Consider the following 20,015-nt stretch of genomic DNA (forward strand, 5'->3'; position numbering starts at 1 on the left):
CATTGCCCAACATCCATATCTTGATCGATAATTGCGCGGGGCGCGAGATCGGATCCTTTGTGGATTGCTATGCGGGTTATCATCAGATCCTAATGGACGAGGAAGATGCGGAAAAAATAGCGTTTATTACGCCATGAGGAACTTACTACTATCGGGTAATGCCGTTCGGATTGAAGAACGTGGGGGCAACATACATGCGAGCAATGACTGCTGTGTTTCATGACATGATACACAAAGAAATCGAGGTGTACGTCGATGATGTGATCATCAAATCTTGGCGTCAGGAAGACCATGTAGCAGACCTAAGGAGATTTTTCCAAATACTCCGAAGGTATGATATCAAGCTCAACCCGGCCAAATGCGCATTCGGGGTTCCATCAGGAAAGCTGCTAGGATTCATCGTCAGTCGACGGGGGATTGAGTTAGACCCATCCAAAATTGAATCCATCCGAGATTTGCCACCGCCAAGGAACAAAACAGAGGTAATGAGTTTGCTGGGAAGACTCAATTACATCAGCAGGTTCATCGCCCAACTCAGAGCAACTTGCGAGCCCATATTTCGGCTGTTGAGGAAGGATGCTGCGGTAGGTTGGACGGCAGAGTGTCAGGAGGCTTTCGACCAAATCAAAGGGTATCTGTCTAATCCACCCGTATTGGTCCCGCCTAAGCCCGGGAAGCCCCTAATTCTTTACCTGACAGTCTTGGAAAATTCATTTGGTTATGTATTGGGGCAACATGATGACACCGGAAGGAAGGAGCAAGCCATCTACTATCTTAGCAAGAAATTCACAGTACATGAGGTCAAGTACACTCAACTCGAGAAAACATGTTGCGCCCTAACTTGGGTAGCTCAGAAGTTGAAACACTACCTGTCTTCGTATACTACTTATCTCATATCCCGTTTGGACCCATTGAAGTATATCTTTCAGAAACCTATACCCACGGGAAGGTTGGCAAAATGGCAAATTCTGCTCACAGAGTTTGATATTGTCTATGTAACAAGGACGGCCATGAAAGCCCAGGCGCTAGCAGACCATTTGGCAGAGAATCCCGTTGATGAAAAATACGAGCCCTTAAGAACGTATTTTCCTGACGAAGAGGTAATGCATACAAATGAGTTGGAATTGCCCGAGGAACCGGGTTGGAAGCTTTTCTTCGATGGAGCTGCAAACGCGAAAGGGGTTGGAATAGGAGCAGTACTCATTTCCGAAACAGGACGGCATTATCCTGCTACGGCTCAACTACGCTTCTATTGCACCAACAATATGGCCGAGTATGAGGCTTGCATTCTGGGTCTGCGCTTGGCTGCTGACACGGATGTCCAAGACGTCTTGGTCTTGGGAGACTCGGACCTCTTGGTACATCAAATTCAGGGAGAATGGGAAACACGAGATCTAAAACTCATACCATACCGACAATGCTTACATGATCTGAGCAAGCAATTTCGATCGGTGAAATTCAAACACATCCCGAGAGTTCACAATGAGGTTGCGGATGCCTTGGCCACCTTAGCATCAATGCTGCACCACCCTGACAAAATGTATGTTGACCCTCTGGACATCCAGGTCCGTGATCAGCACGCCTACTGCAATGCCGTAGAAGAAGAAGCAGATGGCGAACCCTGGTTTCATGATATCAAGGAATACCTCAGAATGGGGATATATCCAGAACATGCCTCTGGAGACCAAAAAAGAGCCCTTCGGCGTTTGTCGAATAGTTTCTTCCTTAGCAGAGGAATATTGTACAAAAGAACCCCGGATTTGGGATTGTTGAGATGCATAGATGACAGTCAAGCAACGACGGTTATGGCAGAGGTACATGCTGGAGTTTGTGGGCCACACATGAGCGGATATGTATTGGCAAGAAAGATCCTTCGAACAGGGTGTTATTGGCTCACCATGGAACACGACTGTATCACTTTCGTAAGGAAATGCCATCAGTGCCAGATACATGGAGATTTGATTCATTCTCCGCCAACGGAGTTACATACGATGTCAGCACCCTGGCCGTTTGTGGCATGGGGCATGGATGTCATTGGGCCCATCGAGCCGGCAGCATCCAATGGTCATAGGTTCATTCTAGTGACCATTGATTACTTCACCAAATGGGTTGAGGCTAAAACCTTCAAATCAGTAACCAAAAAGGCAGTGGTGGACTTTGTCCATTCCCATATCATCTGCAGATTTGGGATCCCAAAAGTGATCATCACGGATAACGGTGCGAATCTTAATAGTAGCCTGATGAGAGAGGTATGCCAACAATTCAAGATTACACACCGCAATTCCACCCCATATCGTCCCAAGGCGAATGGAACGGTTGAAGCAGCCAATAAGAATATCAAGAAGATACTGCGAAAGATGGTGGAAGGATCCAGACAATGGCACGAGAGATTACCCTTTGCTTTGTTGGGTTACCGCACTACCGTCCGAACTTCCATAGGCACAACTCCTTATTTGTTGGTGTACGGAACTGAGGCCGTAATACCAGTGGAAGTCGAAATTCCGTCCCTCCGAATTGTCGCTGAGGCCGGGATTAATGATGATGAATGGGTCAAAGCTCGATTGGAACAGTTGAGCCTGATAGATGAGAAAAGATTGGCAGCAGTGTGCCATGGTCAGCTGTACCAGAAGAGAATGGCAAGAACATATAATAAGAAGGTGCGCCCTAGGAAGTTTGAAGTAGGGCAACAGGTATTGAAGAAGATCCTCCCACATCAGGTCGAGGCAAAAGGCAAATTCGCCCCAAATTGGCAAGGGCCTTATATCGTGACCAGAGTATTGTCCAACGGTGCTTTGTGTTTGACAGATGTCGAAGGTAGATGTGTCGACATGGCTATCAATTCAGATGCAGTCAAGAGATATTATGTGTAATTTCTTTAATTATGGCAATTTTTGGTTTATTTGTTTGTATTTGGCATTTATTGGATAATGAGATGACGGAGGCAATTTTTTTCTTCTATCCAAACACTTTTTAACCCTTGCTTCCCCCTTTGAGCCTTAAGTTATTCTTTCATACCCCTCTCTTGGAATCATTAATGAAAAAGACATGGAAAAAAAAAGAGAAGAAGAAAAAGAAAGGAAAAAGAAAATGAAAAGAAGGAAAAGAAAAAAGAAGATAAAATCATAAGAAATACAAAACCGTGGGAACTACGTTTGACCTGATTCCTCGAAGAGGATACGTAGGCGCCTCACGGCTCGGTCATAGTGTGCATCATAGTGAATATAGGATGCATAATGTACATAGTGTGCATAATAGGCACAATGTGCGTAACGCACATAGCTCAACATAAGTGTAAAAAAATAAAATTCCCCAAGCAAGAAAACTGGGGCAGAGGTTATGTTTTAAGTTCCAACAAAGGTTTGATTCCAAAAGTTGTAGCACATCACCCATCAAATATTTTCATTTTTATAGCCTTTCTTTAACCCCACACCAAAACCAACATCAACGTCCAAAAGACCTCCCGATCAATGTTCAAGAGATGCCGAGTCAGGCAAATAAGGCCGAGAATAATACACCGATCCCCAGCAAAGAAGAGGATCGTAAGACTGGAAATGAATTGATGGTCAAAGGAATCTCCAGAAGAGAGGGTCGTATCTACAACACCCCGATTCCTCGAAAGAAATAAAATGAGAGAGTCTTATCGGTGAAAACCTTCACAGGCACCGAGAGGCGATGAAAGATGAGGGATATGAAATGAGAGAGTCTTATTGGTGAAAACCTTCACAGGCACCATAAGGCGCCGGGAGATGAGAGAAAAGAGAGAGTCTCATTAGTGAAAACCCCTCGAAGGGCACTATGAGGCGACAAGACAGATCAACAAAAGCTACCACATTCGAAACGAAATGGACACTCCTTTATCATCCCCAGCAAATCAGACCATCGGGCAAATCGATTGATACAAATAGACTGGGTCGGGAATCTGTGGTGCACGTCATGATCACGGGGACCAGTCATGTCCTCTAGATAAGTTCTTTTGGGTTTCTTCTCCCACCAAATATTGGTTCAGAAAGACTTTCTCCTTTTTCTATCTTTTATTTCTTTTCCTAAAATTTGTCTTGAAAAGATTTTTCAAAGCTTACTACCAGAAACCGGAGGGGAATTCATCCAATGCAGGATAATACAAACAGTCTTAAAAGCCGATCCCAGGCAATGCAGTGATCGTGCCCGGCAACTTTGGAGGAAGTAAGCTCCTAAAGGGAGTGGTTTCGGGAGTTAAAAGCAGACTCCCACAGCATGTGCTTAAAGAGAAAGCAGAAAAGGGGATTAATTGAAAGCCAATCCCCAGCAGGCTAGAGACCCCCAGCAGGCAACTCTGCCCACTAATCAATTATGGGGACATAGAGCAAGAAAAAGAGAAGAAAGGAAAAATCATCCGCCAGAAAGACACCCTCTACCACCACGATGAAAACTAATTAAATCCTTTTGTCTGCTGCAGGAAAACAAAGGATTGATGATGGCAGCAAGATGCAATGCCAGGGAAGTCACCAAAAACCGGGGCAGAAAATTTTCTGCCGATTGTCAAAAAATTTCTCGGAAGAACGGGGAAACAATTTGGAATACATTTAAGTTCTAGGTCGCCCACCAGTATAATGCGGGAATACTTTTAAGTTCTAGGTCGCCCACCAGTATAATGCGGGAATACATTTAAGTTCTAGGTCGCCCACCAGTATAATGCGGGAATACATTTAAGTTCTAGGTCGCCCACCAGTATAATGCGGGAATACTTTTAAGTTCTAGGTCGCCCACCAGTATAATGCGGGAATACATTTAAGTTCTAGGTCGCCCACCAGTATAATGCGGGAATACTTTTAAGTTCTAGGTCGCCCACCAGTATAATGCGGGAATACTTTTAAGTTCTAGGTCGCCCACCAGTATAATGCGGGAATACTTTTAAGTTCTAGGTCGCCCACCAGTATAATGCGGGAATACATTTAAGTTCTAGGTCGCCCACCAGTATAATGCGGGAATACATTTAAGTTCTAGGTCGCCCACCAGTATAATGCGGGAATACATTTAAGTTCTAGGTCGCCCACCAGTATAATGCGGGAATACATTTAAGTTCTAGGTCGCCCACCAGTATAATGCGGGAATACATTTAAGTTCTAGGTCGCCCACCAGTATAATGCGGGAATACTTTTAAGTTCTAGGTCGCCCACCAGTATAATACGGGAATACATTTAAGTTCTAGGTCGCCCACCAGTATAATGCGGGAATACATTTAAGTTCTAGGTCGCCCACCAGTATAATGCGGGAATACATTTTAAGTTCTAGATTTTTGGAATCAGTAACCCCACCTGAAGACGGAAGGTTACAACTGAGATCCCCAAGCAGGAAACAATAAAATCCCCAGCGCCAAGAAGCAGAAGGCTGCAAAAGCAAGCGCGCATTCAAAAGGAAGAAGGAACGCGTCTCAGAAGAAGCAGTTTGGAAACGTTGTAGCATGCCCAATATAACAATTTTGATGAAAAAAAGCCATACCACTGAAGAAACCATTGAAAGATTTAAAGAAGAAAGCCATGTTCCCAGCAAATCAAGCAAAGTGATGAAAACTGACATTCAGAAAAGGTGAAGGATCAGCATCATCTCCCAAGTTCACAAAATAAGGGCATCAGAGGAAAGCGTTAGCCGACAAGAAAGCAAGGCAACAAGAACAAGTTGAAGATAGATGAGATCTCACACTCTAGCTTAGCTTCCTGTTTTTCCTTTCAAGAACAATGTAACAAGGAGATTAGTGAGCAGTAGCATCCTACAGCAGCATGCAATAGCGCACAACAGCAGCAAGCACTACAGTCACACGGTAGTCCCAGCTACCAAAACTTCCCGAACTACATTGACCTGATTCCTGTTCAGCCCAGGATATGTAGGAAACCTCTGAAGCAAAGGTTCGGTCAAATCTTTTTCAAAAATGCTTCACACGGAGTACTCGGACGAGCAAAAATCGCTTGCTTTATCTTTGCGCGAAAACCCTTCGTGTCTTCGGGCAAAGAGGGGCAGCTGTAAGCACGTGATTTTTGCTTCACGAGCAATCACTCAAAAAGGAAAACAAAAAATAGTGATAAATGGCCTCACTGTACAATTTGTCGTTTTTCCGTGACAGGTATTGTTAGTCATGTGTGGATCTGCCCATTTTGCATTTAATCTTACCGATCAAAATACAAAAGCATGTCTGTCAGGGTAGTCAAAATCGTAATTCGGTCGTTAAAAAGAACGAAAATTCAAAAAAATATATAGGCGTCGTTCGTTCTAGGTTGTGATTTAACTTACTTAAATATTTTAATTTGGTGTGATAATTGTGTTGAAGTGTCACATGGTTGTTTGTTTTAATTTCATTTTTTGTTTCATTATTTATTTTTGTTATTTCATTTTTGTTAAGAAAACAAAGAAAGGGTTGATTTGGGCCAAAAAAATGAATTAAAATCAGGCCCAAAACCAGGACATAGGTCCAGTCCAAACAAGCTGCTCAGATACGTCCCCAAACGACGCCGTATCGGCGTCCCTATTGAAGCCGTTGATCTGATTCAAACGAACGGTCCAGATCAGGCTGTTCAAATCATCTCAACGACGTCGTTTCAGGCAAGTTGATCTGAGCCGTCCAACCCCATTGATCCAACGGTCCCTGGCTTCCCTCATGACCCGACCTATTTAGCCGGTTCAACCCAACCCCTCACCTAAACCAAAACGACCCCGTTCCCATACCAAACGACCCCGTCCTGTTACCCACCAATAGATCTAAGCCGTTCAGATCACTTGATCTAACGGCTCCAATCTCTCTTCCCCTTCTGTATATAAACTTGGCCCTTCACCCCACGCCCCCTATCCGAACCGAACCCCCCCTTCAGTCATCTCCTTCCCCAAGCCCTGAAACCCCCAAACCCTAACGCCGCCCTAGTTTCCCTTTCACCAGAACCCGGCGGCATGAACGCCGGTGACCACCCCCTTCACACCCTTGAAACATCCAACCACCCTGAACACGAATCTACTAACCCTGTACCTCGAATCACCTTCCATCGTCTCGAATCTGGATTTGAAGATTCAAGACGAAACTCGATCTATACCAAACCACCCCATCTTCATACCAGACACTCCCCTGACCCTCCTCGTGACCAAACCAAGTTTGGTTTGGTCCGAATCTACCCACAACTCCCAAAAACTCAAATCTGAGAATCTGAACCTTAGAACACAAGAGCCTGAGGAATCCGACCTGCTTCATAGAGGGTTTGAGGTCTAATAGACCTTAACCAAGGTGTTCTCGATTGAGAACACCCTGGTTAGAGTTTGTTTGGCCTCAAATGGTCAAATCTAATTCGGACTAGGGTCGGCCTGCTTTGAACATTTTCTAGTAAGTTTTCCTTTTCTGTTTTTGTGTGGATGAGTCTGTTAGCATGTTCTGTTGTGTTTGTTCGGTATTTTCTGATACTTTTCTTAATTTCTTCCGTCCTTGTAAAGACCTTGTATTTGGTCGATTGTCTTCTGTGTATGTTTTGAACGTATTTTGTGATATACATGTTCGATTAGATTAGTCGTCGCATAAATAATTCATATAGGTTCCCAATAATTGAACAAAAGTTGTTTGATGCCTTTAGGTCCCTGTATGTGTTTGTTTATTTGAACGACTGATTATTACCTGTTATAATTAGTATAGTCGACTCGATAAACGTCGTCGATTAGTTTTCTATAACTAATGGATCGAATGAGCTAATAATTTCACATGACTAATTGAACCTTGTCACTGACTGAATGCCCAGTATTGTCTGAAATGAGTTTGTTTGCATTGCAAAAATGACTGAAAAGGTTCAGTCCAGGGCAGTCCTGAATTTGAACTTTCATGAGTTCAGAATGCCCTGATGCTGCAAGGGGCAGGGCAGTAATAAGCAGGGTTTAACAGGGGTAGTCTGGGGTTTGAAAAGAACAGAAAAGGCTTAGTTTAAATAAGCTGACAAGTAGGGTACTAATTAAGATTAAACTAATACCAATGGGGAACAAGACACAAGAGTATGAGTTTAAAATGAATACTAAAATAAGCCCATAATCCTTGATTAAAGAATAAACCAGGCGTGGGGAACAAATGGCTGGCATCAAAAGATGCTTAGGCATGGGTTTAGAGGGTATGGGCAGTCTGCAAGTGGGGGGGATCCAGGCAGCTTGACTGCACTGGTCGTTTGGCTTATAAATAGGCCATTTCAGAACTTAAAAAGGGCTGGAATTTTTAGTCTTGAGAGAGGTCTTGTGAGTTTAAAGAAAACTGAAAACATAAGGAAATTTCCAGTAAACACTGTAACCAAAGACTGTCTGAAAGCTACATAAGAGTTCATATTGGTCAAGCTGTCTTGGCCAAGCTCTGTTGTTTGCACTGATTGAGCTGCTTGTGATTGTTGAACTGCTGGTGTTGCTGCATTGAACACTCTGTTACTTCTGTTGTTTCATTACTCTTTTCTGGGATTACTTGTTTGGTGCTCGACCATCTGCTGGTTTTCTTTGTTCTGGGAATTGTTGCTGGTTGTCTGTGGACTGTGGAAAACACTTGTGATTGTTGGTTTGTTGTTGTGTTGTTGCTGTGTATCTACTGTTGCTGTGTTTACTGCATACTGCCCGGCTGATCAGTCCTCTCTTCTTTGTCCTCTATACCAGGTACACAACCAATGCACTATCAAATGTAATTGGAACATTGAGCATGAATGCAAAAAGAAAAGACCTGAAGTTGATTTTCATACATAGATTGTTATATTAGATATCATGTACTGTATGATAATTTTCATTCCTGTGTTGACAATAGAAGCAGCCTGTATGCCCAGTGTATATCAATATAGATTAGCTAAATGGTAGTTTACATATGTATGCTGATAGGTGAAAATATTCTCAATGAAATAGGTTGCATCTCAGACTTAGTTTACTTTGTAATATGTGCTGTAATGTATGCCAAGCATGAAAACTGTACATCATTGGCTAAGTTCTTCCTTTTTCTGATTAATGGTCTCATATAACTAGTAAACCACATGTTAAGACAAAGAACACAAAACTTGCAATCTCAACCTCATGAAGGTCAAGCCCAGGTCAAAACAGACCAAGCAGGCCCGCATCGAACAAGCAGTGGCCCAGGTCTGGCCCATCACGCATGGGCTGGATTTGGGCCCGTGATTATTTGTTCGGCTGACTGTGCACGCAGCCTCGTTTCTGATTTTTAAGCATTTCTGAATGTTGTTATAGATAACTTACAAGCACGTAATTAATTAGGACTATCTACTGTTTTCAATTAGTAGAGACAAATGCGACAAGAAACGTAGTTGCTATAGGATATCCTTTTAAAATAAGAACGAGATGAGCCTCGACAAAAATAAATAAAAACGCACGAGCTGCGGGGCCCTCGTTAAATGTATATTATCGAAGCATTCAGTTTCCAGGATGGGTCATTTAGCAAATATCACGGCCCTCCCAGAATAATAACGCGATAGTCTCTTTAAGCGCGTACTTAATAATGTTATCTCCTTAAACTCGGGTGCACATTTATGTGACCCAAATCCCAATCTCAACGGAATCGAAATGTGTCTCTAACCACGGGTACATTGATTGTGGCGTGGTCTGAGATGCATTTCCACGACGTTGCAAATTCTTTTCATAAGGAATGAGACGAGCCTCGACAAACAAAAATGTACAAAGTGCGGGGCCCTCTAAATGTATATATATATAAAATACTTAGAATTCGGGACATGCCGTTTAAGCGAATCTCATGGTTTTCCCCAAAATAACAACACGCTAGTTGCTTTAAGCGCGCCTTTAATAATTTATTTTCCTTAACTCGGGTGCACATTTATGTGACCCAAATCCAAATCTCAACCGAGTCGAGATATGTCAATAATCACGTGTACATTGATGTAACGTGATTCGAGGTATGTTTTCGCGACGTTGCAATTCCTTGTAAAAATAATAATAATGATAAAAGCGGTTAAAAGATAAAATTGGCACATAAGTTCATATTTGTATAAAATCAGATAATCAAGCCGAATATAACAGTTGAGCGACCGTGCTAGAACCATGGAACTCGGGAATGCCTAACACCTTCTCCCGGGTTAACAGAATTCCTTACCCGGATTTCTGGTACGCAGACTGTAATATGGAGTCATTCATTTCCTCGATTCGGGATCAAAATTGGTGACTTGGGACACCCTAAACCTCCCAAGTGGCGACTTTGAAATAAATAAACAAATCCCGTTTCGATTGTCCTTTAATTGGAAAAACTCCCTTGCGCCCTCTCGGGTGCGTAAAAAGGAGGTGTGACAATAGTGAAACATCGGACGATAGCTTAACGGACGAACTATCTATATATTGCCTAAAAATAAATAAATGGTGTAGTAACTTCGTCTAGTCAATTCGCTATTGTTGGATGATTACCATGTCTCAAAAAGCACGTTAGTTCATCAAGCGAATAGACCATTTTGGAACTTGGAGGAATGTTTAAATATTATTGGTTAATTTCAACATGTAAATAAATTAAGACATTTTCTTTTTTTATTTTGTAGAGACAAATTTAATAGAGAAAAATGTAGGCATTTTAGGATTATCTTTTAAAAATAAATGAGATGAGCCTCGCCCAATAAAACGCACTAATTGTGGGGCCCTCAATAAACGTTTAATTGAATATTTCGAATTTGGGATGGACTGTTTCGTGAATTTCACTGCCTTCCCCAAAGATAATAATGCGTTAGACTCTTTAGGCGCATTTTAATAATCTTACCTTCTTAAATTCGGGTGTGCATTTCATGCGACCCAAATCCAAATCCCAAAACATTGAATAAAAATGTGTTCCGGATTGCGGGTGCATTTCATGTGACGCAATCCAAAGACATGTTTTTAAACGATGTTCACATTCTTTTGAAATATAATAATAAAAGCGGTAAAGAGTTAAAACTTGCACATGAGCTCATAATTGTATAAAATCAGATAAATAAGCCTAATATGACAATTAAGCGACCGTGCTAGAACCACGGAACTCGGGAATGCCTAACACCTTCTCCCGGGTTAACAGAATTCCTTATCCGGATTTCTGGTTCGCGGACTGTAATAAAGAGTCATTCTTTTCCTCGATTCAGGATTAAATTGGTGACCTGGGACACCCTAAATCTCCCAAGTGGCGACTCTGAAATAAATAAACAAATCCCGTTTCAATTGTTCTTTAATTGGAAAAAACTCCTTGTACCCTCGCGAGGTCGGAAAAAGGAGGTGTGACACTCATGGGAAGTGAGTTTGAAATGAGTATGATGGGGGAACTGAACTTCTTCCTGGGTCTTCAAGTAAAGCAGTCCATAAAGCGAACATGTATCAGTCAACAGAAATACATCAAAAAACTTCTGAAAAGGTTTGATATGGAAACATCAAAGGTGATTGATACCCCTATTGCTACTGCTACTAAGCTAGACATGGATGATTCTGGATCACCTGTAAATCAAATAATGTATCGGGGAATCATTGGATCTCTACTCTACCTTACTGCTAGTAGGCCAGACATTGTATTTAGTGTGGGATTATGTGCAAGGTTTCAATCAAATCCTAAGGAATCTCATTTGAAGTCTGCTAAGAGAATTTTGAGATATCTTAAGGGCACACAAGACCTGGTTCTATATTATACTTCAGGCGACAATTTCAACCTTATTGGCTATGTTGACGCTGATTGTGCATGTCTGGTAGATAGGAAAAGCACATATAGAATGGCCCATTTCCTTGGATCATGTATAATCTCATGGGGTACAAGAAAATAAAACTCAGTGGCTCTTTTAATAGCTGAAGTAGAATATGTTGCAGTTGCCTCATGCTGTGCTCAGTTCTTGTGGATCAAGCAACAATTGGAAGACTTTGGAGTATACATTGATTGTGTACCACTTTTATGTGACAAAATCCGTGCTCTTAACATGGCAAAGAACCCGGTTCAACACAAGAGAACCAAACACATTAATGTCAGACACCATTTTCTCAAAGACAATGTAGAAAATGGACTTATCTATATGAGATTTTGTTGCACGGAAGATCAAATTGCAGATATCTTCACCAAAGCTTTGAGCAGGGAACACTTTGAGAGAAATGGGATGGCACTGGGGGTTAATTAAACCTAATTGAGAACCTGGTTATGCTCATATGGCTATGAAGGTCATACTCAAGTAAAATTGGCTAACGTGTTTTCTGACCAGGCCTAACTCACATCTATACAGTTGCAGGTAAACACGTATGATGATTATAGAAGCTAAAGGTGCAGTGTTGAACTGCGAAAGAGAGCTGCAAAATCCTTTTACAAAAATAGGTCAAGAACCTAGTTCTTGTACCACAGGTTAGTAGTAATGTATTTTTCTCATGCTTTTTCAAAAGACAACAAAATTATTGCAACTGCCACATCATCTGACTTTTCAGAGTCTGTATATCACATCTTGTCTCTAAAATCCTTTCACCTCCACTACACGATATGTATTCCCACAAACCTACCGCCGTTTCAAAATCCTTCAGAACTCGTTCCTCTTCCCGCTCTTTATTAGCCCTTCCTTCCATAAAACCCTCACTCCCAGTAGTTCTCATTATTATCTCCCATTGCATCTCTATAATTTCTTTTGTCACCCTCTATTACTTCTCTCATAATGGCCACCAAAAAATCTTCTCCTTCTCTTATCATCAACACCACTCTCACATCTCCACCTCCTTTATCATCACCACCAGAAACCCACTTTTCCACTATCCCTGATACTACTGTACCCACACCGGTTTCCACTTCATCTCCGGTCGCCCTTACTCCTCTGTCAAACCCTGCCTCACTTCCATATATTACAACTTCCGACTCCCTAAAGGTTAACCATACTTCTCCTCCCTTTTCTGATTAAACCAAAGAATACTTGGAAAGTGCTACCCCTCAGGCATCAGAGGTCTCTGAGGAAGATCCCGATCGATACTTGAACTCCTCCATTCTAGACTTAGTGGTTTCCATGAAGTCACCAAAAAAGGAAGTAGCGGAAAACATCATGGCCATCGCTGCTGAGAGTCTTACAAATGAAGGAGCCTTCCCTCTTCCTGAGTCTCGAGGGGAAGAAATTCCATTCTTAGGAGATGAAGGGGCTATGGTGCTGTTTGAGTCTCCGATTCATAACACTATCGCATAAAAACTTGTTGGAGAACCTGATTCCACTTCAGCCGAAACAAACCAGGAGCCCATCTCCTATACTAAGCCCTTGGAGTCCACTCCTCCTATTGCAGTATCTTTTGACAAAGATGATGAAGATGTCATGGTTCTCAGTGTCCATTTTAAGATATGCAAACCAGCAGTTACTCCTGAGTCTTCTTCCAAGCGACCCACTATTAGGTTGCAGCAGAAAGAGGCTTTTAAGTCTGCCTTGCAGAAGAGTAAGCGGAGTATTAAGAAAAAGAAAAACAGGTTGATGAAACAGAGGAAAGTTGTGGCTGACAAAAATATTCCAGCGGTTGAGGTTGATGAATATGTTATAGAGGAACCTAGTTCTCTAGTGAAAAGATCTACAAAAGTCTAAAAGTTTGTGGTTGAAGCTTCTAAGGAAGTTGTGTAAAAACAAAGTAGAACATCTATGAAGAGTGGTGGTAAATCTAAGAAGGTTGTTGTTGAAAAAGATTTTTCTGAAGGTGATAATGTGGTTGTTGCAAGTAGGAAAGGGAAGTCTGTTGAAAAGTCTAAAATATGAAAGCGGAAGTTGTGAGAGGATCTTGTTCAATGAAGACCATACCAAGTGACAGTGGACTTAGGCAGGAGAGATTGAGAACTCAAAAAGTCTTGCGGGGTTGCATGTTTGACCCGACAATTGCGGAGATGGAAGGTATGAGGCAAGTTCTGGAGATGGTGGAATTCCAGCAATGGGGTCATCTGTTTAAAGAGGATGTGCCTACAGTATATGAAGATGAGGTGCAGAACTTCTATGCAACTTTATTCATTGTTTAAGGGGATCAGATTTGCGTGTTGGTTAATGGAGTTGATATTGTGCTTGACACTTCAGCATTGGGGAAAGCTCTCCAAGTTCCATGTGAAAGGATATCCTTAGTCAAGGGTGCTCGTGGAGATAACTTTAGGAGAGCCATTGTAAAAGAGCAGGCTATCCAACATGGGGAACGGGTACATAAGAAGGCATTACTTCTGGTGTATCAGCTTCTCTTTGAACTGGTCAATGTTCTTTTTCCTCATGTTGAGAGGAGGTCTATAGCTTTCAAGTCTAATTTGGTCTTAATGGAGGCTCTTGATGAGTTCGAACTGATAAATCTGCCAGTAATTATAATAGAACACATGCAAAAGGTGGCGAACTTCCAAGACGGAAATCATGGGCCTCCATACGGGTTTCTCCTCACTAAGGTTCCAGTTTTACAAGGTGTCTTTGGCCAATCCACAAGTAGGTACCCGCAAGCAAATGTTCTCCAAAATAACTCTGGAAGAGTGTGAGTGTATAGAAAAGGTTGGGGGAAGCACTTCGACGATTTCTCAGCTAATAAATGCTCAGAATGCTGCTACTGAAGAAATCAGAAGGTTGAAAGCTCAGAATGTCATACTGCAAACTCAGCTCAGTCAAGTTGTTGGGGCACCTGGTTATGTTAATTCTTTCCCTGAAGAGGTTGCCCGCTTGACTTAGGAGCATGTTGAGCTTAGGCAGCAGGTGGAGCACATGGGGGAGAAACTGCTTGAGGAACAGTTGTCTGAAAATGCACGCATGGACCTGGTTCTCAAAACCATTGTTGCCTCCTCCTCCAAGCCTCCCTCTTCTAGTGTCCCCTAGGATCCTCCCAGTGACCAGCTGTCTTATGTTCTAATGTTTTGTGGCTGTTGTTTTCTTTGTATTTTTTGTGATGGCATGTTGGATTCCACCGTTACAGCTCCCGTTGAATCAACCATTTTATTATTAGTGAAACAACTCTTCTTTTGCTAGTACAATGCTTGTTTTCTTTTTGCTTCTCTTTTCTATCATATTGTGTGCACATATGGGGCATGAGTTAGCTGCGTTAGACTTCTTTATGCTTTTTTTGCCTGGTTACGACTTTTTAATGATGCCAAAAGGAGGAAGAGTTGGTTAATTTGAAAATTGAAGCAGGTGATTAAGGGGGAAGTTTAGAGTCAAGGGGAACATATGAGGTTACTGGTACTTTATTTGGTTAAGTTAAGCTCTATAAATAGTCATCAATTTTAAAAGTTTGCCATCATCAAAAAGGGGGAAATTGATGGGCTTAAGGTCTCTTAGTCTTATATTTTGATGATCTAACAAACTTTCTGTATATAACCAGATAAAGAACCCGATGCACGCTTGGTACAATCATTCAGCAATGAACTCAAGATAATCTAGGCAGTGTGCCTTGGATTCACAAGAACCAATTTAGGGACCTAATCCCTTTGTACTTCCCTGACAGAAGTACAAGTCAACTCTATAGTTGGAAAGCAACTGCAGAAAGTGACTACCTGCAACTGTGCACGCTACAGTGCAGAAACAGTGCAACAGTAACTTCCTATTAGGAAGAGGCGTGTACCAACCAAGAATAGACATCATCCAGAGGATGTCTTTTGAAGTATAATAACATGGTGTAAGACAACAAGGTATTTACTTGAGCATTTAGTGATATTCTCTCAGCATTGAAGAGCTGATCCATCATTGAAGTTACGAGTGTGTCAAGAACAAGAAGACAACTTCACTACGGACCAGTTTCACTATGAGTCTATGTATGTCCTTAGTTGAGTTGTAATCTTGTTTGTTTGTTCTTCATTGTAACTCCCATCTTGCTTTTTTAGAAGCTTTGTTTTAGGAAACTCAAAATCATAAACCATCTGAGTTTGTGTTGTGACTAGAGGTTGTCATAGGTTGAAGTCTTTGTAATTAGTGAGTGACAAAGTGGCTTGTGATAAGTGTATTACAAGTTAGAGTGATTGGAGTCTTTGTAATAGAGTCATTATAAAATGGCTTGTAATAGTGTAGTTACAAGTTAGTGAAGTTGAAATCCTACCAATATAGGTTGTGGTTTTTGTCCCATTGAGTCGGGATTTTTCCACGTAAAAATCTTGTGTCTTATTTACATATTGTTTCAGTAGTTAGCACTAAGGAAACAAATATAGGACCAGGTCTCTATACAGTTGGTGAACTCATATAAACTATCAAAGGGGAAGGTCATAAGCGTCTATACCATAAAATCGATTTTCGGCAGAATGAGATCCCGAAGCGGATACCAATAATAACAATAACAACCTAGTAAAAATCCTACAAGCTGGGTCTAGGTAAGGTAGAGTGTACGCATACCTTACCTTACTCGAGAGGATAGAAAAACTGTTTCTGATAGACTCTCGGCTTAAAAAGACGAAAAAAGAAATAATATATCACTATCATTAATAGAAAATAGTAAAAATAATGACCTCTAACATAAGAACCAAAACGGATACCGACTACCAAAATTTAAAACCAAAAAAATATGTTGTCCTAGGTCATGCTAGGTTTTAGGAAACATGGGACACAAAGTTTAATATACTACTATATCCTATAGATCTAACAATTTTATAGGTCAAGTCCACGACCCAAAAAAAAGAAGAAATTTTCTGTCATAATTGTAGTATGCTGGTGTGAAAAGCATAATACTGAACCTCTAAAGAAAAATTATACGCTCTTTAAACACTGCTCGTACGCACTTTAATTAAACACTGTTTGTGGAATAAACTGCCTATAGTTGTTAGAGGCGGAGTCAGAATTTCAATCTTATGGGTTCGAGATTTTAATAACCTTAAGTTATTGAATTGTAAATTAATAATTTATACATATTCAATAAATTTTTTAAAACAAATACAAAGTTCGAACCCAAGCTAATGGGTCCGGCGGATCCCGCTCTAGCACTCTAGTTCTGCCCCTTATATGTGTGAATTTTATTTAATTTTGCATTGACCATATAGCCAATTGCCGCACTGTGTAATTGTTAGTTTAAATTTCTTTGTAACCGTGTGATGTGTGACTATACAACAACATATCCGTCCCATAAATATGGAGTCGGAGGAGGATAAAGTGTATTCAGATCTTACCTGGATAAGTTACCTTTATCTTGCATAAGGTAAAAAGATTGTTTCCGATCAACCGTCGGCACAAAAAAAAATATTTTCAAACAAAACTTTCACGTTATGAGCAGTGATATAGTTATATTGAGTGTCATCGCGGCCTTACTACTACCAAATTTTGAGTGAAAATTATTTTATTATTTATTTTGTTCTTTTGTTAGCCGATCCTAATTTGGCTGGACATAATTATTATTGTTATTGTTTATTTATTCTTTTATCCCTTGTTTAATTGTCAACCCAAGCTAACAAAAGTTTTTTCTTTATTTGTCGTGACTATATCTAACTAATCACTACAAAAGAAATTATTTTTTTCATGTCTTGCTAAGTTTTCTTATGGGTTAATTCAGTTACATAGTCTGCCCAAATTAATACAATATTTCAAAATAAGTATTTATTTGTACCCGTCAACCCTGGCCCCAACGAGAACAAAGTCTTTTTTAACTTTTTCTGTAATTCCCTCTTTTTTTATTTATTTCAATCCTCGTCAACTCAACTCCAATTAGCACAAATGATTTTAAAATTAAACCTTAAACATTTGTAACAACCATGGATGGAATTAGTGTTAGAATTCTTTATTCAAAATCAGAAAATATTAGTTTCAGAAAGAAAAAAAAAAGAGAAAATTCCAAGCACATAAGTTTCTTGTGTGTCCTTAAAGAATCTAATCGCCTCACATTTGCCCAATATTTCGGATTCATTCCTCCCAGGACGAAAACAGAATAACTATTATGTGATAGCGGTACCACAAATCACAGAACTTCGACAAACTCAAATGACAGAGCAAATCATATTAGATGATTACGTTTTGCTTTGAAAAGTAATGCAAAAGAAAGAGGGGAGAGTTCGCAGATTTTTTGTCGTGAAAAATAAGGCTAAACCTCTGAACTTATAGGCAACCAGTTAGAGTTTCAATAGGTGGTAATTACCTATTCGGAAATAGGTATTTGTTTGGCCATACATTTTTCAAATTTCTGTTAAGGTCCGTTTGGGAAATCGGACAGTTACCTTTGGGAATTAACAATTTAACCCACAAATTTATAAAAAAGTCGCGCAAATAATATTATAAAGGGAAAACAAATAATGGAAAAGGAAAACAAACTTGGTCCAAAAAACTTATCAATCAAATAACCAAATCTGAAGCCGTAGTCGAAGTCAAGCGACGATGAAGACGGCGTGAGGCTTGCATTCTTTTCAACTCTGTAAAAACTAGAAAAAATACTTCTATTATATAATTACAAGAAATTTTCTCTTTTTATCTAATGAGGGACAAAGTTCCTTTATAAAAGGAACCAATTCAAAATTTCATTTCCGTTTCTTTCCTCGCTATTTTCCGTTCACACTTTTTTTATTTAATAAATAATATTGTAAGTACCTAAACTTGTTTTGTCATTTTATATGAAAAAGTGAAACCTCAGCCCTAGGATTTATATTAATATCACTCTTATAAAGAATTTTTTCGTATCAATATTCTTACCTATAGTAGCTGGTCTTACTTATTTTTATACTACTATTTTGACTTATTATGAAGTTATATGTAATTAACTTTTTACGTGTATAAAAATTGTTTAAATTATCTCCAACCATCTACTTCAATGAGTACATAATCATTTTTCTTTATTATATAGGAGTAGGGGTGGGCGTTCGGTTCGCGTTGAATATGAACATTTCGATTGGGATATTAGATTTTCTGATTAAATAAATGATAATCCAATTTCAATTCAAATAAGTTCGGATTGGATCGGATCTTTTAAGTTCGGTTTTAGATTAATGGTTTGAATATTTCGAATTTTCGGTTTTGAGTTTATAAATTTAGATGTTTCTTCTTCTTACAAAAATGAACATATTCAAATAAAGTATTAATGTTAAATTATCTCAAAGATTTCTCATTCTCACGGTAATCATCCAAATAAAGTATTTAAGTAATGAAATTATTATCAAGGAAATACAAGAAAGACATTAATAAGGCCAATAAAAAGTAGAAATAATCAAACTATGTCCAAATAGAAAGTATTATGACAGTAACTTAATAATTAATATTAAATATATGAGATAGTGTCTAATGAATAAGGTATTGGGCTTATTACTGTTGATATATGAATAATGGACTACATGGGCAAAGCTAGAGTCATGTAACGATGGTCAATTGACCACCCTTCATTGAAAAATTACATTGTATATATATAGGTAAAATATTAGATTTTAGGGGTATATAACATATATTGAACACCCTTATATGAGAATTATTTTTTACTTCTTTCAAGTTTGAACACCCTTAAAAATTTCCTGGCTTTGCCACTGATGGACTTCATATAAAGTATAAGAATTTCGAATTTTCGAATATGAACAAGTCTGAAGTACCAAATCTTATATCAAATCCGAAATCCAAAAAATTTAAAATTTAAATTTTAAATCCAAAAATTGAAACCAAAAATCTAAAAAATTTCAATTTCGGTTTGGATTTTGGGTGTGCCCAACTATGCCCCCATATAGGAGCATAGGACTTCATCCCAACTATATATGAAATCCCCTGCATGTATCACATGTTAGCTTTGTCTTTGTTATCCAGAACAGGAAAAACACAGTTGCGTAGAAAAATAAAACCAAGACCTTCTTGCTCTTTAAAAGATTAAAAAAGTGAGTTTGATTTGGATATATTCTATAAAAAATTAAAACACACACACACACTTAACTAAATTTGGTTGCCATGTGGTTCATGGTATGCTAAAAACTAGTAAACATATTGTATACGATCAAAATCGAGCTTGTCCTTTTTATATGATTAATTGAGATCGAGGCGTGGCAGGCCGAGGTTTGGCCCCATGTCGTACCGGACAGTGACACGAAGTTAGATTGCCAAGCTCATGACTCAGGGATCGATCAAGATCGAGATCAGCCAAGGCCGAAACCGAGCGGGATAGAGATTGAGCAAGTTCGAGGGAAGTCTGCCGAGCCA

The sequence above is a fragment of the Nicotiana tabacum genome, chromosome 5 (assembly GCF_000715075.1).
Source record: "Nicotiana tabacum cultivar K326 chromosome 5, ASM71507v2, whole genome shotgun sequence".
In the NCBI taxonomy this organism is placed as follows: domain Eukaryota; kingdom Viridiplantae; phylum Streptophyta; class Magnoliopsida; order Solanales; family Solanaceae; genus Nicotiana; species Nicotiana tabacum.